This window comes from Pithys albifrons, chromosome 21 (genome assembly GCF_047495875.1).
Source record: "Pithys albifrons albifrons isolate INPA30051 chromosome 21, PitAlb_v1, whole genome shotgun sequence".
Classification (NCBI taxonomy): Eukaryota; Metazoa; Chordata; class Aves; order Passeriformes; family Thamnophilidae; genus Pithys; species Pithys albifrons.
Genome location: NC_092478.1, coordinates 10,205,641 through 10,219,911, shown reverse-complemented (window position 1 = coordinate 10,219,911; position 14,271 = coordinate 10,205,641). Strand labels below are relative to the sequence as shown.

At 46.1% G+C, this 14,271-nt stretch overlaps 1 protein-coding gene across 1 annotated transcript in view; it reads left to right on the top strand.

The window, feature by feature from the left end:
* Nucleotides 1–14,271, top strand: part of AUTS2 (activator of transcription and developmental regulator AUTS2) — a 573,438-nt gene that overhangs the window by 218,249 nt on the left and 340,918 nt on the right. The window lies entirely within an intron of this gene.

The following is a 14,271-nucleotide window of genomic DNA, read 5'->3' as shown; positions in this document are numbered from 1 at the left end:
TGTTCAAACAGTGCTCCTGCCCTGCTTAATTCAAATGTCAGCTTAGAAACCAGGTTAAACAGACTGCAAATATAAAACTTAACAGTAAAATTTAAGCTCTCAAAAAGATAATGAACTTCCTTAGAGTCAGACCCCTCTCTGTGTAAGACAGACCTTGCCAGGCTGCCCAACAGACACTCCCTTTTCATTTGGATATATATTTTAAGGTATTTTTCATTCTAAGTAAAATAAACAAGTATTTTGTCTGTGCTCTAAGCTACCTGAAAACAGGATTTACAGTTCTATATAATTGCATTTTCTTTGTGTTTGCATAGAAGTCATAGCATGGCTGGAAGATGATGGCAATTATAATTTATTATGCTGTAATTGTTACCTAAATGTTTTTGAATAAGCAAAAATCACATCTGTTTAGGAATAAGTTGCACAGCAAGAGAATTCCCTTTGAAATGAATGCTGTGTTCTCAAATTCTGTAACTGTACACATAAAACAACATATTTATTTCCCCACTGAGTCCATTACATTCCCAAGTCAAACTGCATCCTCTCTTCCCTTCCCATATTAAACCCTTTGATTTAATGGAGGTTTTAACTACTGGTTCTTTAGGGAATTTTCAGTAGGCTTTGCACAGATTAGGTTATTGGAAAGTATAGTTATTTGCTTGTAAAGTGGCAGTTCTGTGTCAAAATTGATTTTCTCCGGTGCTGCAGTAGTAAAACAGATAAGCTTCTGCTTTGCATCCCAAATACACTGATTTTCCTGCCATGATGCTTCCCTTCTGCCTCCCACCCCAGCTCTGCTATAGGCTGGCTTTGGAAGGAGAAGGACACAGTGCTGTGCTGCACAGGATGCCTTTGGATCAGTCACTGGTATTTAAATGAAGCTCCTTCTTTGTATTAAAGTACATTTACCAGCGATGGCCAGTTGTTTAGAGGGACAAGAAGTCCATGCTGGGAGTAGCAGAGCATTTCACTGAGGGGTTGGACACTCTGCTGGCCCCTTAGAGCAGCTGGGGCTGGGGCTGCTCAGCATCTGGCAGGAAGTCACTCCCATGCAGAGATTCCCATGCTGTGAAGTGTTGTAGAAAGTGCAGACAGGGAAAAAAAAAAGTGAATAAATAACAAAAACATCTTGGGTGTCCTCTGTCTGAGGTTCTCTCCCTGGATGTCTTGGCCAGCTTTCCCAGCCAGGGTGGGTCTCTCTCAGTGTGTCTGTCACATGTTCATTCCTTGGCAGGTTGGAGTCCTGACAGAGCAAAAGTGCTTGCAAATGGAACTTGGCTAAGCTGTGTTATCACACAGGGACTGGTCCAGCCTGGTCCTCCTGCAGCTTCAGGAGGTCTGCTCTGGATCCTACAGGATTCACTGATCCAGGGAGCTCCAGCAGTGCCATGGTTTGCAGAGTGGTTTGAAGCTGATTTAGTGTAAGTGTGCAGCTCAGCTCCTCATTTATGCAGCAATGGTTTGTCCATCTGTAATGCTCATGTTGGTAACAGAGCTGTTGTCACAAGCTCCCAAGAGATTAATGTATTTACAGACTCGTGTGAGCCACTGCACCAATCAATGGGAACAGCCTTTGACAGAGACATAAAGGATCTATTAAATTAGATCTGAATTCCTATTAAATTGCTGTGCATAGAAAGCCAGACTCACCTTATCTGCAGCAGAAATGAATGCTGCTATTAAAGCCTTTAAAGGAAGTTTCCAAGAACAGAGTCCAGCAAAGCAGGGGGATAATGAGGAGGAAACAGGGATCTGTAACATCCAGCTCTGACAGCTCTGGAGCTGAGCAGGGAGTGGAAGGTTTCTGCATTGCACACAGGAAGGCCCCTCCCCTCCAATCAGCTCCCCCCATGCACACTTCTCTTTACTAATTAGATTAGAGACAAATAAAATTAAACTATTAAGGCAATTAAGAAATTCTTAGCATTTGATCAGTTAGTTGAATGCAAATCTGTCCTCCATCTCTCTGCTGAAGGGCTGACTGCACTGAGTGTTGTGTCCTCAAGTACGTGTTGGCTGGTTAAGAAAGGCAGTGACATCATACAGGTTGGAGTTGGGAGGGACCCCTGAAGGCCATCCAGTCCCACCCCCTGCAGTGAGCAGGGACATCTTCAACCAGATCAGGTTGCTCAGAGCCCCATCCAGCCTCACCTTGAATCTTTCCAGGGATGGAGTGGCCACCAGCTCTCCAGGCAACCTGTTCAGTGTTTCAGCACCTGCACTGTGAAAATTTCCTTCTTAATATCCTGCCAGTGTTTGGGTTTAAATAAAATAGCCAGCTCTCTTCTTCTTGTGTTCTCTCTTCCCTCCCCTGAGCTGGCAAATGGGCTGGGTGCTTTTTGGCCACTGTAGGCTGTGGTGTCTCATTTATCCATAGCTCACATTCCTCTGACTTCCACAGTCAGACAGGCTGTGTTAACTTCATTCCCAGGACTGCTCATGTGTTCAACACCCTCATGAATTTGTAATAAATCAAGCAAAGGCCTATTGAGTTCATAAGGTGTTGTCCCCAAATAGGGAATGAAAGACTCGAGTCAGGAAGGTTTGACACTTGTTTTATCTCTTTGGGAAGGAAGAGAAGGCCATAAAGTGGCAGGAGCTTGGATAGTTTGTGCACACAGTTTGGGATCTCCTCAATAAAACATGCACCACTGTGCATCCTCACACTTGTTTTAGTCACAGAGGTTTTGTGCATGTTGTTGTGGCCAAAATCAAGTTAAGGCACCTCATTTCCAGACCATGTCTACAAACCCCTGGTGCATCTTGGCTGAATTTCTGAGGTCTCACTGCAAGGTTCCCAGGGCTGATTGCACTCTCTGGCTCTGCTGGCACAGTCAATGGCCTGGGAAAAAGTTGCTCTTTTATTTATTTGAGCAAACCAAACTCTCCTTAGGAAGACAAGCTCTCAGCACACCCAGGGAGATATTTCAGCACTACAATAACTTATACTGGGACCCAGACCTTGGCACTGCACAATTGTATGCCTGCACCTTTCCCTGCCAATGCAAGGAGGTGGATGGATGGGCAAAGCTCTGTCCTGCTTATCAAATTTGGCCTTAAGAGGCAACAATGCTGACAAATGCTGTTGGTATTTACTTCCTGTTCAATCAGATGCTGGTGCTCGTGCTCCTAGAAAATTTCAAGTGCCTTGAAAAGTAGAAGCTTTACTTGATAGGAAATAAAATGGAGCACTCAATATTAATAGCCTTCTAATTAAAGGTGGAGCAAACTTGCCTCAGTATCCTCTACTCAGTTTGTGTCTTCCTGGATGCCTAAAGAAGTGAGTTGACTGTGGATGCTCTAAAGTGTCATTTCAAAGATAAAAGAGGGATTTCCTCTCAATGGGATCATCCCACAGGACATTTTGTCTAATTGCCAGTTTTGTTGACCCAGCTTTGCTAAATGCCACACTGGGCATACACAGGGTGAGTGCAGCCAGCACTGCTGCCCTGAGGTCAGGGCTGTGGCTCTGCCCAGGGCTGTCTGGATGGTGTGTGGATGGGCAGGGTGGTCACCTGGGCCCTGCTGGCAGCCCCAGATGTTTGTTTGCTGCCCAGGGCTGTCTGGATGGTGTGTGGATGGGCAGGGTGGTCACCTGGGCCCTGCTGGCAGCCCCAGATGTTTGTTTGCTGCCCAGGGCTGTCTGGATGGTGTGTGGATGGGCAGGGTGGTCACCTGGGCTCTGCTGGCAGCCCCAGATGTTTGTTTGCTGCCCAGGGCTGTCTGGATGGTGTGTGGATGGGCAGGGTGGTCACCTGGGCCCTGCTGGCAGCCCCAGATGTTTGTTTGCTGCCCAGGGCTGTCTGGATGGTGTGTGGATGGGCAGGGTGGTCACCTGGGCTCTGCTGGCAGCCCCAGATGTTTGTTTGCTGCCCAGGGCTGTCTGGATGGTGTGTGGATGGGCAGGGTGGTCACCTGGGCCCTGCTGGCAGCCCCAGATGTTTGTTTGCTGCCCAGGGCTGTCTGGATGGTGTGTGGATGGGCAGGGTGGTCACCTGGGCCCTGCTGGCAGCCCCAGATGTTTGTTTGCTGCCCAGGGCTGTCTGGATGGTGTGTGGATGGGCAGGGTGGTCACCTGGGCTCTGCTGGCAGCCCCAGATGTTTGTTTGCTGCCCAGGGCTGTCTGGATGGTGTGTGGATGGGCAGGGTGGTCACCTGGGCTCTGCTGGCAGCCCCAGATGTTTGTTTGCTGCCCAGGGCTGTCATACATGAAGAAGTCATGGAATTTCATTAATTCATTCATCAATACAGGCCAGTAAAAGAAACTGTCTTGTAAACTGGTATCTTGGATGCCAATTGGCAGCTTCTTTTAACCATCAACCTGCTGCTACTGCTGCTGTCCCAGAGGGCAGGAGTGCAGGCAGGCAGCCCTTGGGAGTGAACTAACCTGAGACCTGGGAGTGTAGCTGGAGGTATTTTGGAAGGGGAAGCACAAGGGGGAGGGGACAAGGCAGTTAATGTTAGAGCAAAATGGTTTGTACCTAAAGTCACAATATGTGTTCACTAAACTCAGCTATATGGGGGGGGAAAGTTTAGGGATATAGATATAGATACATATATAAATGTAGATATAGGGAGTTATAAACACACACACTCTGTGTGTGCACATCAAATATTCAAGGCAGTGAACAAATTAAGTTTGAGAACAGAAAATAAGAGAGAAGAGGAAGAGGTGGGTAACAGAATTCTCTGGGGAAATGGATAAAAAAATACACCATGAACTGCCCCTGATGGTGGAACTGCAGGTGACTTGAGTGAGCGTTGACACCCACGTGGGTGTTCTCATGGTGTTTGTGGTCCCTGCACAGTCCTGTGAAGACACACCAGTGCATGGTTGGCAGATTATTTCTTTCTCCTGTCCTTTTTGGTTTTAATGCAGTCTAGGTTTTGTACATCAAATAAAATTACAAGTAATTCAGAATGATATACAAGGAAAGGGACAAAAACTTTTCACTACTTTGACTCTCACTGTTCACCTTTTCAGTGCTGTTGTTGTTGAAGAGTCAACATCTGCAATATTTCAGCCTGTTCTGTTGATAGCCCAGGTACTGCCAGATCTCTGAAATACTCTTATCATGGAAAAGAACAAGTAATAACATTTCAGTTGAATGCTGTGGGTGAAAGTTATCCAGTGAATTGGATGAAAGTTATTCCAAATTAATGTCATGAGCTAATTTAGTCTAACTCTTTTGCACTTGGGCAGAAATTAAGTCTTCTCTATGTGCTGATTCTTCTCCTCCTTTGGCCACCTACCTGGCATCACTTGAGTGCATTTCCACAGGAAAACTGCCAGTGCTGGTTGGTGGTGTCCTTGGAGAGGTTTGTGTAGGGGTTTAGCTGAGACACAAACAGACCAGTGTGCTGGTCTTGACCAGAAGTCTAAAAGAGAAATAGAGACCAACCTGTAGTGTATCCTCCAAGCCACACTATTTCCTGCTTTTCAATCACTGAACTGAGGCAGTTGCTTCTTTTTGAAGAATATTGGTACTCATGAATGCCTCTCTCTTGTTTGCTTCTGGTCACTTAAATCTTAGTTGGTTCTCTCCTGCAGTGTGTGTGTTCGTGGTGAACCTCAGCCCTCGGGGACTCCTTACCCAGGGTTTTCTTGGGGCTCTAAGTGGGTTATTAATCAGCCCTGGACACTTTTTCACTTCCAGTTTCTCTGTAGAATTAGTCCAGTGGGATTTGTTGACCCTCCCTCACCTCCATGCTTTATAAAATCTTTGTCCCAGGCAGAATCTCCCGTGGCTTTATTTCTGCCCTCCCCACCCCACGTGCCTGGGCCCTTCCACCGCCTCCCTCCTCCTCTTTGGAACCACTGGCAGGTGACAAATAGCTGCTGCTTTCCACTCCATTTGGCCAGGCACAGCTTCTTTGCTGTGCCCAGGAGGGTTCTGACCTTTCAGTGCTGCCTCTGGCAGCCCCCTGGGCTCGGGGGAGCTGTAATGGACTGTGGTAATTGCCTGCTGAAGGACAGCCCAGCTCCTGGGGGGGATCGGTGTCCCCTGGGAGTGCCGCTGTCCTGGGCAGGGGACACTGAGCAGACACACACAAACATTCTCTGCGTCTCCCAGAGCACACACATCAGCACTGCTGGGGCTGGGGGGGTTCCCAGCTGCCCACACCACACTGGGGGGCTGTTTGCTGCTGTCTGAGATCCATCCTAATCCCCCTGGGGTTACGGGAGTTTAGGCAGAAGATACCCCACAGACTGCAGGATAATCCAAAGATTTATAAAGTCAGGCTTAGGGCTTGGAATTCTTTCTTTTTTATTGCTCTCAGTGGAAGCAAACCTTCCATTCTGGCTTAAACCTGTTTTAATGTGGTTTAAAGTGCTAGTGATGCACTTTTAGAAGTGTACCTGCATGCATTCAGAAAAGAAAAATCTCCCATGTGTGCTGAAGTCCAAACACGTCTTTAAAAATTAAGAAAGCAGGGCCATTCCTCGTAGGCTCCTTGCCTGTGTTTTGTGCAGCTGGGTAAACCATTATGTTCTCATTAGAGCTGAGTATGGGTCAGTTTGCAGAGCTCTGTGCAAATATTATTTTTTCCCACTTTTGCTTTGTATACATTCAACCTGCGCTGGGCTTCAAGCTCCAAGTCTGGAAGAGAAACTCAGCCAAAGTCAGCAAATGTGCTTTGATAGCTGAGGTCAAAACTTTGCACTGTTATCAGCCTAAGCATGTTTTCTGTCTGAAAATATTAATCAGGTCAAATCCACGTGTTCCTCGGCACATGTTGAACAAAAGATGCTTTCAACCTATCCCATGTTTCATCATTTGCAACACAGGTTTTGCACAGATCTGGTCACCACACAAATAAGCTGCTCCTGAATCAAAGCCCCAGTAAAGTTTAAAAGGATTTTTTCTATTCTTAGTAGCTTCATTCTCTCAGCTCCATGTTTCACATTAACCTGAAATGAGACAGTCCTGAACTAAATCCTTTCATCCAACCACCTGGGAACCTGAGGTGTACAAAGTCAGGTAAAGGATCTCAGGTTTTTGGGCAGCATTTGTCTTCATTAATGCTTGGGCAGAAACCTTGGGCCTGAATGTTTCATGGCACTGGAATCAGAGTGCCCAAATTCCAGGGTCTAACCATGTGCTGGCTGGTTGGTTTAATAGGTGCTGAAAATCTCACAGAAAAATAAACTATTTCTCACAATCAGGCTAAAATTTATTTGTGACAAAGTCTAGAAGCTCTTGTGTTTAGTAAATGTTCTGCTTCTCTGCAGTGTGTCCTGGGGACTGGAGTCAGAAAGCAGCAGTGAGAAGAGAATTCTAGAGATGATGAAACGTGGTAAGGATGAGGCAGGTTGCCAGACTTTGGGATTCTGCAGAAATCCATCCACAGAGCAGAGAAATATTATTTCTTCAAGAAGTGGTTGTATTGCAGGTGTCAATCAAATTGTGTATTTCTCTGCAGAACATTCTGCTCTGGGAATACATTATTTACAAGAGGAGGAAGCTGAGAGAACACCCAGCCCTGGCAATTGCTGGCTCCTCTGAGTGTACTACAGATAACTTTGCTGAGAGCTCCTGCCCTTGGTGCCACAAGCACCCTCTGGAGCTGATGTTTTAGTGCTGCACTTCATATTCAACAGGGGTATGCATGTGATCTCAGGCTGGGTTCAGGGCTTAAGAGATGGAGATGTTAAGGCTTTTCAGCCAGCCTGCAATCCAATTAAGTATTTTTAGGCTGTAAAAGAATTCTTCTTTTTCTAGTTTAGCCCCAAACCCTTCCCAGCAAGAGTGAGTAAAATGAATGGTTGAAACAGCATAGGAAATAAGATGGGAAGAAGTATCTCTATTTGCAAGCTGTGGAGCAGTGGCCAGTAAGAAAAGATGGAGTGGATGGAAAGCAGCCAAGAATACAAACAAAAGCATCTTAAGAGTTCCAGAATAGCTCCAGTGTCATTGGATTTTAGGCAGATTCCAATACAGGAGTGAAGTCTTTTTTTTTTCTCCCATGTTTGCCATTGTGGATGGTTTTTAAAAGAAGTATTAAATCAAAATTTAATTGCCACTTTCATTGGTGTGTTTCAGTGAGCTCAGGAAGCTGACAGAGTCAGAGCATGGTATCAAAGAAATCTTAAATGTAGAAAACTCACAGACATCCAGCATGCTAAGACAGGTAAATAAGAGCCAAATATAAAATAAAAGATGTGACAAGATAAGAAATCGAATGTCTCAGGGAGCTGAATTTCTGTTACCTTAAAAAGAGTTGTTCTCTATTTATAGCCTTTATGAGAACTTAAAAAATAATATTGCAAATGGGAGGAAATTTTTTGTCTGTGCTCTGAATGTAATGGGGAAAATGGCATTTCTGGCAGCTCTTTGAAGCACACAGGATTATACAGCTGTGATGGGAAGTGCTGTGACACCTTTAACAGCCAGAAAACACCTGGGGCAAGGTGTGTAGGAGCTGGAAAATGAAATTTAGATTTGAGGATAAGAATAAAAGCTGCAAACCAGACAGGATGTGTTCAGCCTTTGGACAACAGTGCTTGGCTGGACTCAGGGGAACAGGGAGAATTAACAGCTGCTGGATTGAGGGAGGATCCTGGTGCCACTGCCCAGCAGGGACCTTTCACTGCTGGCACCAGTGCCAAGGTCTGGCTTGGGGAAAAGGTATTTCCCAAAAAGTGTGTTTTGCTGGAGAATCCCTCTGGCTCCCCAGGGCAGTGAGGAAAACTCCATTCCCTTTGAGGCCCAGCTGTGTGAGCTGAATTCTCACTCCAGCCTCTGCTTTTGCTGCAGCCTCTTCCTTTCCCTCTTTCCCTCTTTTCCTCTTTCCCTGCCTATACTAGTTTTTATTCCAGAAGTTTCTCTCCCTTGAGCATGTTGGTCCCATAACTAGCTAGTAATGCAAAATTCATTAACAAGATTTTGAATAACTACACAGGCTTGTAGACCTTGATTATTTGGCTTTTAAAATACTTTGTATGTCTGCATTTAGTAGATTTCCAATACTGTAAAATCCCACAGTCTCTTTTCTTTCAGGGGAATTCTTGCTTTCGGGGGTAGATCTTATCAGTTCTTCTGGTTTTGTCAGGAACTATATGCCTGAGGTATAAATATAGAAAAAAACATGGCAGGCATCATAACATTTAGGGGTTCATTTTTAGCCTGGAGTTGGGAGAATTAACTTGGCTTCAAGCCCCATAGTTCTCCATTTAATGGGAATTGCAAAAGTGATCCTTTGCTGAAAATGGACACCCTCAATAAACCAGTGCTTGTCTGTTCAGAGTGAGTGAGTCCTGGAACCATGGGAGGGATCAGCACCAAGCTGAGACCCCTCACATGAGAAATGTTACCTGGCAGCTGTGATAAAGCAAAGATTCATTTCATTGGATTAGGAATTGAATTCATGGGGACTTGAACCAGGGTTTGTTCAGCTCTCTGGAAGGACTCACAAAGGCTGGAGTGGGCCTGGATCAGGTTGCAGAGTCTGAGATTACAGGGTGACCTCAGGGAGCAGGAACAATGAGGAGTGGCTGCTCAGTCCCTGCCTGGGTGGCTGTGGTTGCTCTGCAGGCTCTTGGTGTGGGGAGCTCAGGGGTAGAACTGTGGTGTCCACCATGGGTTTGAGCTGGGTTTCCCCAGCCATGGCTCATGGGGTGACTGGGAACATGTTCCTCTGCCTGTCTCAGTTCTTGTGACCAGGATTTGGCCCAAGGGGTTTGGAAATAGGTGTGTAATTAGTATTGCCAAGGAATTGGAAGGGTGGTCATGAGAGGTTCAGGAGGTATGGAAAGAAAATGCCTGTCATCAGTCAGGGATTCTCCACTCAGCTGCTTTGAATGACACCAGGTATGTCTTCATGGCTGAAATTCCTGCCCTGAAAGTTTAATTCTGCAGCTGGAGCAGCAGCAGAGGGAATCCCAGTAACCATGGAGAGAGGGGGGTGTGCATGGATGTTCTTCACTGGAAAGCAAACATGTTTAATTTTGCATCTCAGACATTACCTACACTGAGAAAAAGAAATGACAGAAAATCTGCTTTTATGACTGTAAAAAATGGAGTCATATTTTGCTTGTTTAGTGGAAAAAGCCCAAAAGTCCTGACCAAGCCATTCCCTGGAGGTTGGCTGCAGATCAGTATCAAAATTTAGCAGCTTGCATCCCTTTCCAGTTCTTTATTTAACACATGAATGTGATTTTGCTCCTTGGCCAGCTGCAGCTCCAAGCACTGAAATTAAACTTAACATGTTTTACAAAATGAATGGAAGGCCAGACAAGAGCATCTTGTTTCCAAGGATCACATAACCCCTTCTCAGGATTACAGAAACTCTCGTTCTATTAGACTTTGGCACCGAAGCTTGAGCTGCACAAACATGATGTCTGCTTTGTTTGCCAACTGGTGGGAGCCATTCAGAGCTTGAGCCTCTTTTCCAGCCAGCTCTGGATCCTGCTGGAGTGCCCTCCACACTGACACTGCCTCCTCCAAGCCAGGCCATTCCCTGTGTCCCACCCAGGGTTGTGCCATCCCATGGGTGCTGTAGGACCAGTCCCCTTCCCATGGGATGAATCCCGTGCAGGCTTGGTCAAGAGAGTGGGAATTAAAGCCAGTTGAGGCCAAGCTGGAGCACATTTCTCTTGTCTGGTACCCAATTCTGATGCTGCTGCCCATCTGTCCTGCCAGCTCTGTGCAGGTGACGTGCCAGTGAGCACCTCAGCTTGTTGCTGTGCCATTCTCAGTTACTCTGGGGAGGGTTTAGGACATATTTGTGCTGTTCAGGAGTACAGGATATCATTGTTCTGGGTACTTCTTATTCACGACCTGTCACATAAAATCCTTTCCAATATCCAAGCAGTGGACACCTGGATACACTTACTGATGCTGACCACCAACCTTGCTGACTTTATTTAAAATTCACTCTTCTGTAGCCACCTTGGGAGCTTCTTCCTGGGAATACTGCCCTGAAACCCCTGTATGGATTTTTCAGGAATAACATTGATGCAGATGTATTTTCAAATCATCAAATGGCTTCATTTGCAGTGTTTGCCTGGAGCTGAGTCAGATGGATCATTCCTTCCCAGTAATAATGTTTAGATGATGGTGTTGACAAGGTACTGTTGTGTCCAGAAATGCAGGATAAGTTAGACCTTGTGCCACAAGTGTGTTCTCTGCAGTCCTGCTGGAAGAGCGAGGCTGCAATAATGGCTTTTTTTTTGTAAACACTTTCCAAGTTCTTGTTAATTTTCAAATTGAATTTGGCCAATGGCTGATGAGCAAGGCTTTGAAAATAGCGAGTCCAAAGGCTGATAGCAAATAGTTGGATGAAAAATGTCTCACTTTGTGTTAGAGAGTGGCTGTTACTCACTTGTTATTGAATCTACTTACTGTGTGTACTGTGTATTGAGCCTACTTGCTGTGTGTGCAAGAGGCTGTATAAACTGTTGAAAACATGAGGATGTCTGCCCATTTTTCACTCCTTGGTTTAACAGATTCATGAAAAAGGCAGTGTGTATATATAGTTCCTCAGTATCAGTCTGGAATTACAGAGTTCTTCATCTATCTTGAACAAGGAAACAGCCAAGGATTCACCAGTGCTGCTGTTCCTATTTCAGACCGTAAATGCCAAGTTTATACACTAAATACTTGAGCTATTTTCCTAGTGGGTGTCTCCAGACTCCATGAATACTTCTAACCTTTAATATAGTAGAAATGGATTGGACAAAAATAGACATAGTTACTGTGTGGCTGCTCTTGGTAGATTATTGCATTGCAACCTGATTGAAAGGTTGATTACTGTGGGTTACTTAGAGCAATTTTGTAGAAGTGTATTTAGTCAGATATTGATGCCTTAACTTTAGTAAAATCTTCCTCTCCTTTCTGATCTGCTGCTCGTCCTTCTGTGCTTCCTTAGAAACATTAGTCTCTTATTTGAGTTCCTTCTCGAGCTGTCAGGCTGAAGGACACATTCTGAATCCCCTCAGTCATTTCTTGTGTCTCACATGCCCTCCCAGCTGAGCAGTGCAGGTGCAGCTGCTCTGCCCCACAGCCCATCCAGGAGCACAGAGCACGTGGTGGGCTGCAAGGAGATGGTCTCCCTCTGTTTGCACAGCACCCAGGGCAGCTACTGACTGCTCCAGGAAATCCCAGCCCTCAGCATCTCTGCCAGTGGCCAGGGCTCCCTGGAAAGCTCCAGCCTGGCTTACACTTCCATAGCAGATGGTTCCCCACTTCCCATTCTTTCTGCATCCAGCCCCGCTCTGCTCGGTGACGTTGCCCTTTTGTGGACAGTGGGGTCACACTTGGCAGTGCTCTGGGGCTTCAGCAGTGCTGAGGGGGGTTGTGCTGGTTTGTTTTCCTTGTCATGCAAGAAGGCCCTGATATTTCTGTCTCTGGCAGCGTGTCTGTGTGAGACAAGCAGAGAGCAAGGCTTGATGTGTGAGTGACAGATCCCTGGGTGACGCCGCTGGGAAGCTCTTGATCTCACTGGTTTGAAGTTGAAAGCTCACTAGGTCACACTGAAAATGGTTGCCACTGGGCATTTCTTTCATCCTTGTTTATTTTTTTTTTCCTTCCCTTTCCTGAAGTTTTTGCTCTCAGAAAGGGGGTTTGCTGTTGTTCCTCGTGTTCCTTGTGGCTGGAAGGCTGGAGTCAAACTTTTCACTGCCCCAAATCACTGTTGTGTCTTCTACTTTTTGTTGTTCTGCTCAGCTGGGCAGAGGAAGGAAAGGGGAGCCTCATGCCTTTGAGCTTGGCACCTGTGCCAGGGACTAACCAGATACAAAATGACCACTTTAAGCAAGCACCAGGTGTTTTTAAAGACATGGTCGGTTTATTATTTAGCAACCTGCTGTTCAGAGGTTCTGGCATTTGCCAGCCAGATCAAAACAGAGCAGCCAGGTGGTGATTCTGGGACATTTTTCTCTCCATACCTGCAGCATGTCCTTAACTAAGCAGGCATAAAGAACAAGGCATAAATTAACCTGAAAAGACAAGGTGGCATTAGAAGAAGCTCTGATCCTCTTGTCAATGCCCAGTTGGCAAAGCTAAAATAGCCACTCTGACAGGAGCCAGGAGAGGATTTCCTCCTCCCCTGTGAATGCTGCCAACAATTTGTCACCCAGCACGGAGGTTGTCGTGGTAGTGCAGAGTCAGGTGCCAAAGCCCCGTGTTGTGCATCCTGCAAAAGGCTCAGAAAATCATCTGGCACAGAGGGGCACAGGGAGCTGAAACTCAGGCAGGGAGCTCTCAGGGAGGATGATGAAAACCCAGGCACAGGCAGTGTATTCAGGAGCTCACAGCAATTTAGGAAGGTTATTAATGAGGTATTGCAGGTAGATGTATTGCAGGGTGCAGCTGCCTCCATATGGCCCTGGGTGCCCAGGGCACTTGTGGCTACCCATTAATTAGGGCTGTCATAATTCCTCTTCGGTTTTGCTGGAGTTCTAAGCTTTACCTGGCAGCTTCTCTCCAGGAATTAAAAGGGCCCAAATTCAACTTTAGGTCACCTGGTCTAATGAGTCATTAATTACTGCAGATTTCTCATTTTTACATTGCAATTCTTGAGAGCTGAGTATGAACAAACAGCCTCAAACTGGGACGAGCCAGCCTGTGGCATTTGGAGGGCAAAGCTGTACTGGTTAAATCATTGATCTGTTGGGTTGCTCAAGGCAGAGGAAGCTGGTCTCAGTTTAAACCCACAGATTGCACCTTGCAATAATTGCATGGCACAGGACTGCAGTGAAGGGCAGATGTGAGACCTCTGCTCACTCCAGGAGGAAACACTGAGCTTTGCAGGCTTGTGCTCTCATGTACTACATGGAAATGAGGAATCCTGACATATGATAGAATTCTTGCACACTGCACATCATCACTGTCCAGGCAGGGACTGTAATGGTGCTATTGTGTTTCTGCTTCTCAAAATAACCTTGAAAAACTGAAAGTTTGGTAACAGTCTGATAGATCATCTCAGCTGGAGGTTTGGTGTCACCAGAAACTGTGTGGGAAGCAGAACGTGGAGAGGAGGCACATGAAGATGCAGCAGTAGCAGGTGAAGGGTGCTGTGGCCTTTCTCTGCTGTGAAAACTTTTGAAATGTAGCTGCAGTGTCCTTGCAGGCTCACATACAGACAGAACTGGGGTCACCCAGAGGAAGCCACCACCCCTCAGCCCTTCTCTGACTCAGGGGCAGCTCTGAAACAGGAGGGGGTCATTCCAGGGCAGTGGGATGCAGTCCTTGCTAATTTAGGGAAGTAATTGAATCTGCCCTTTCAGGTTTTAAGTATCTAATTAAGCAGTTCATTAAAATGTCTTTC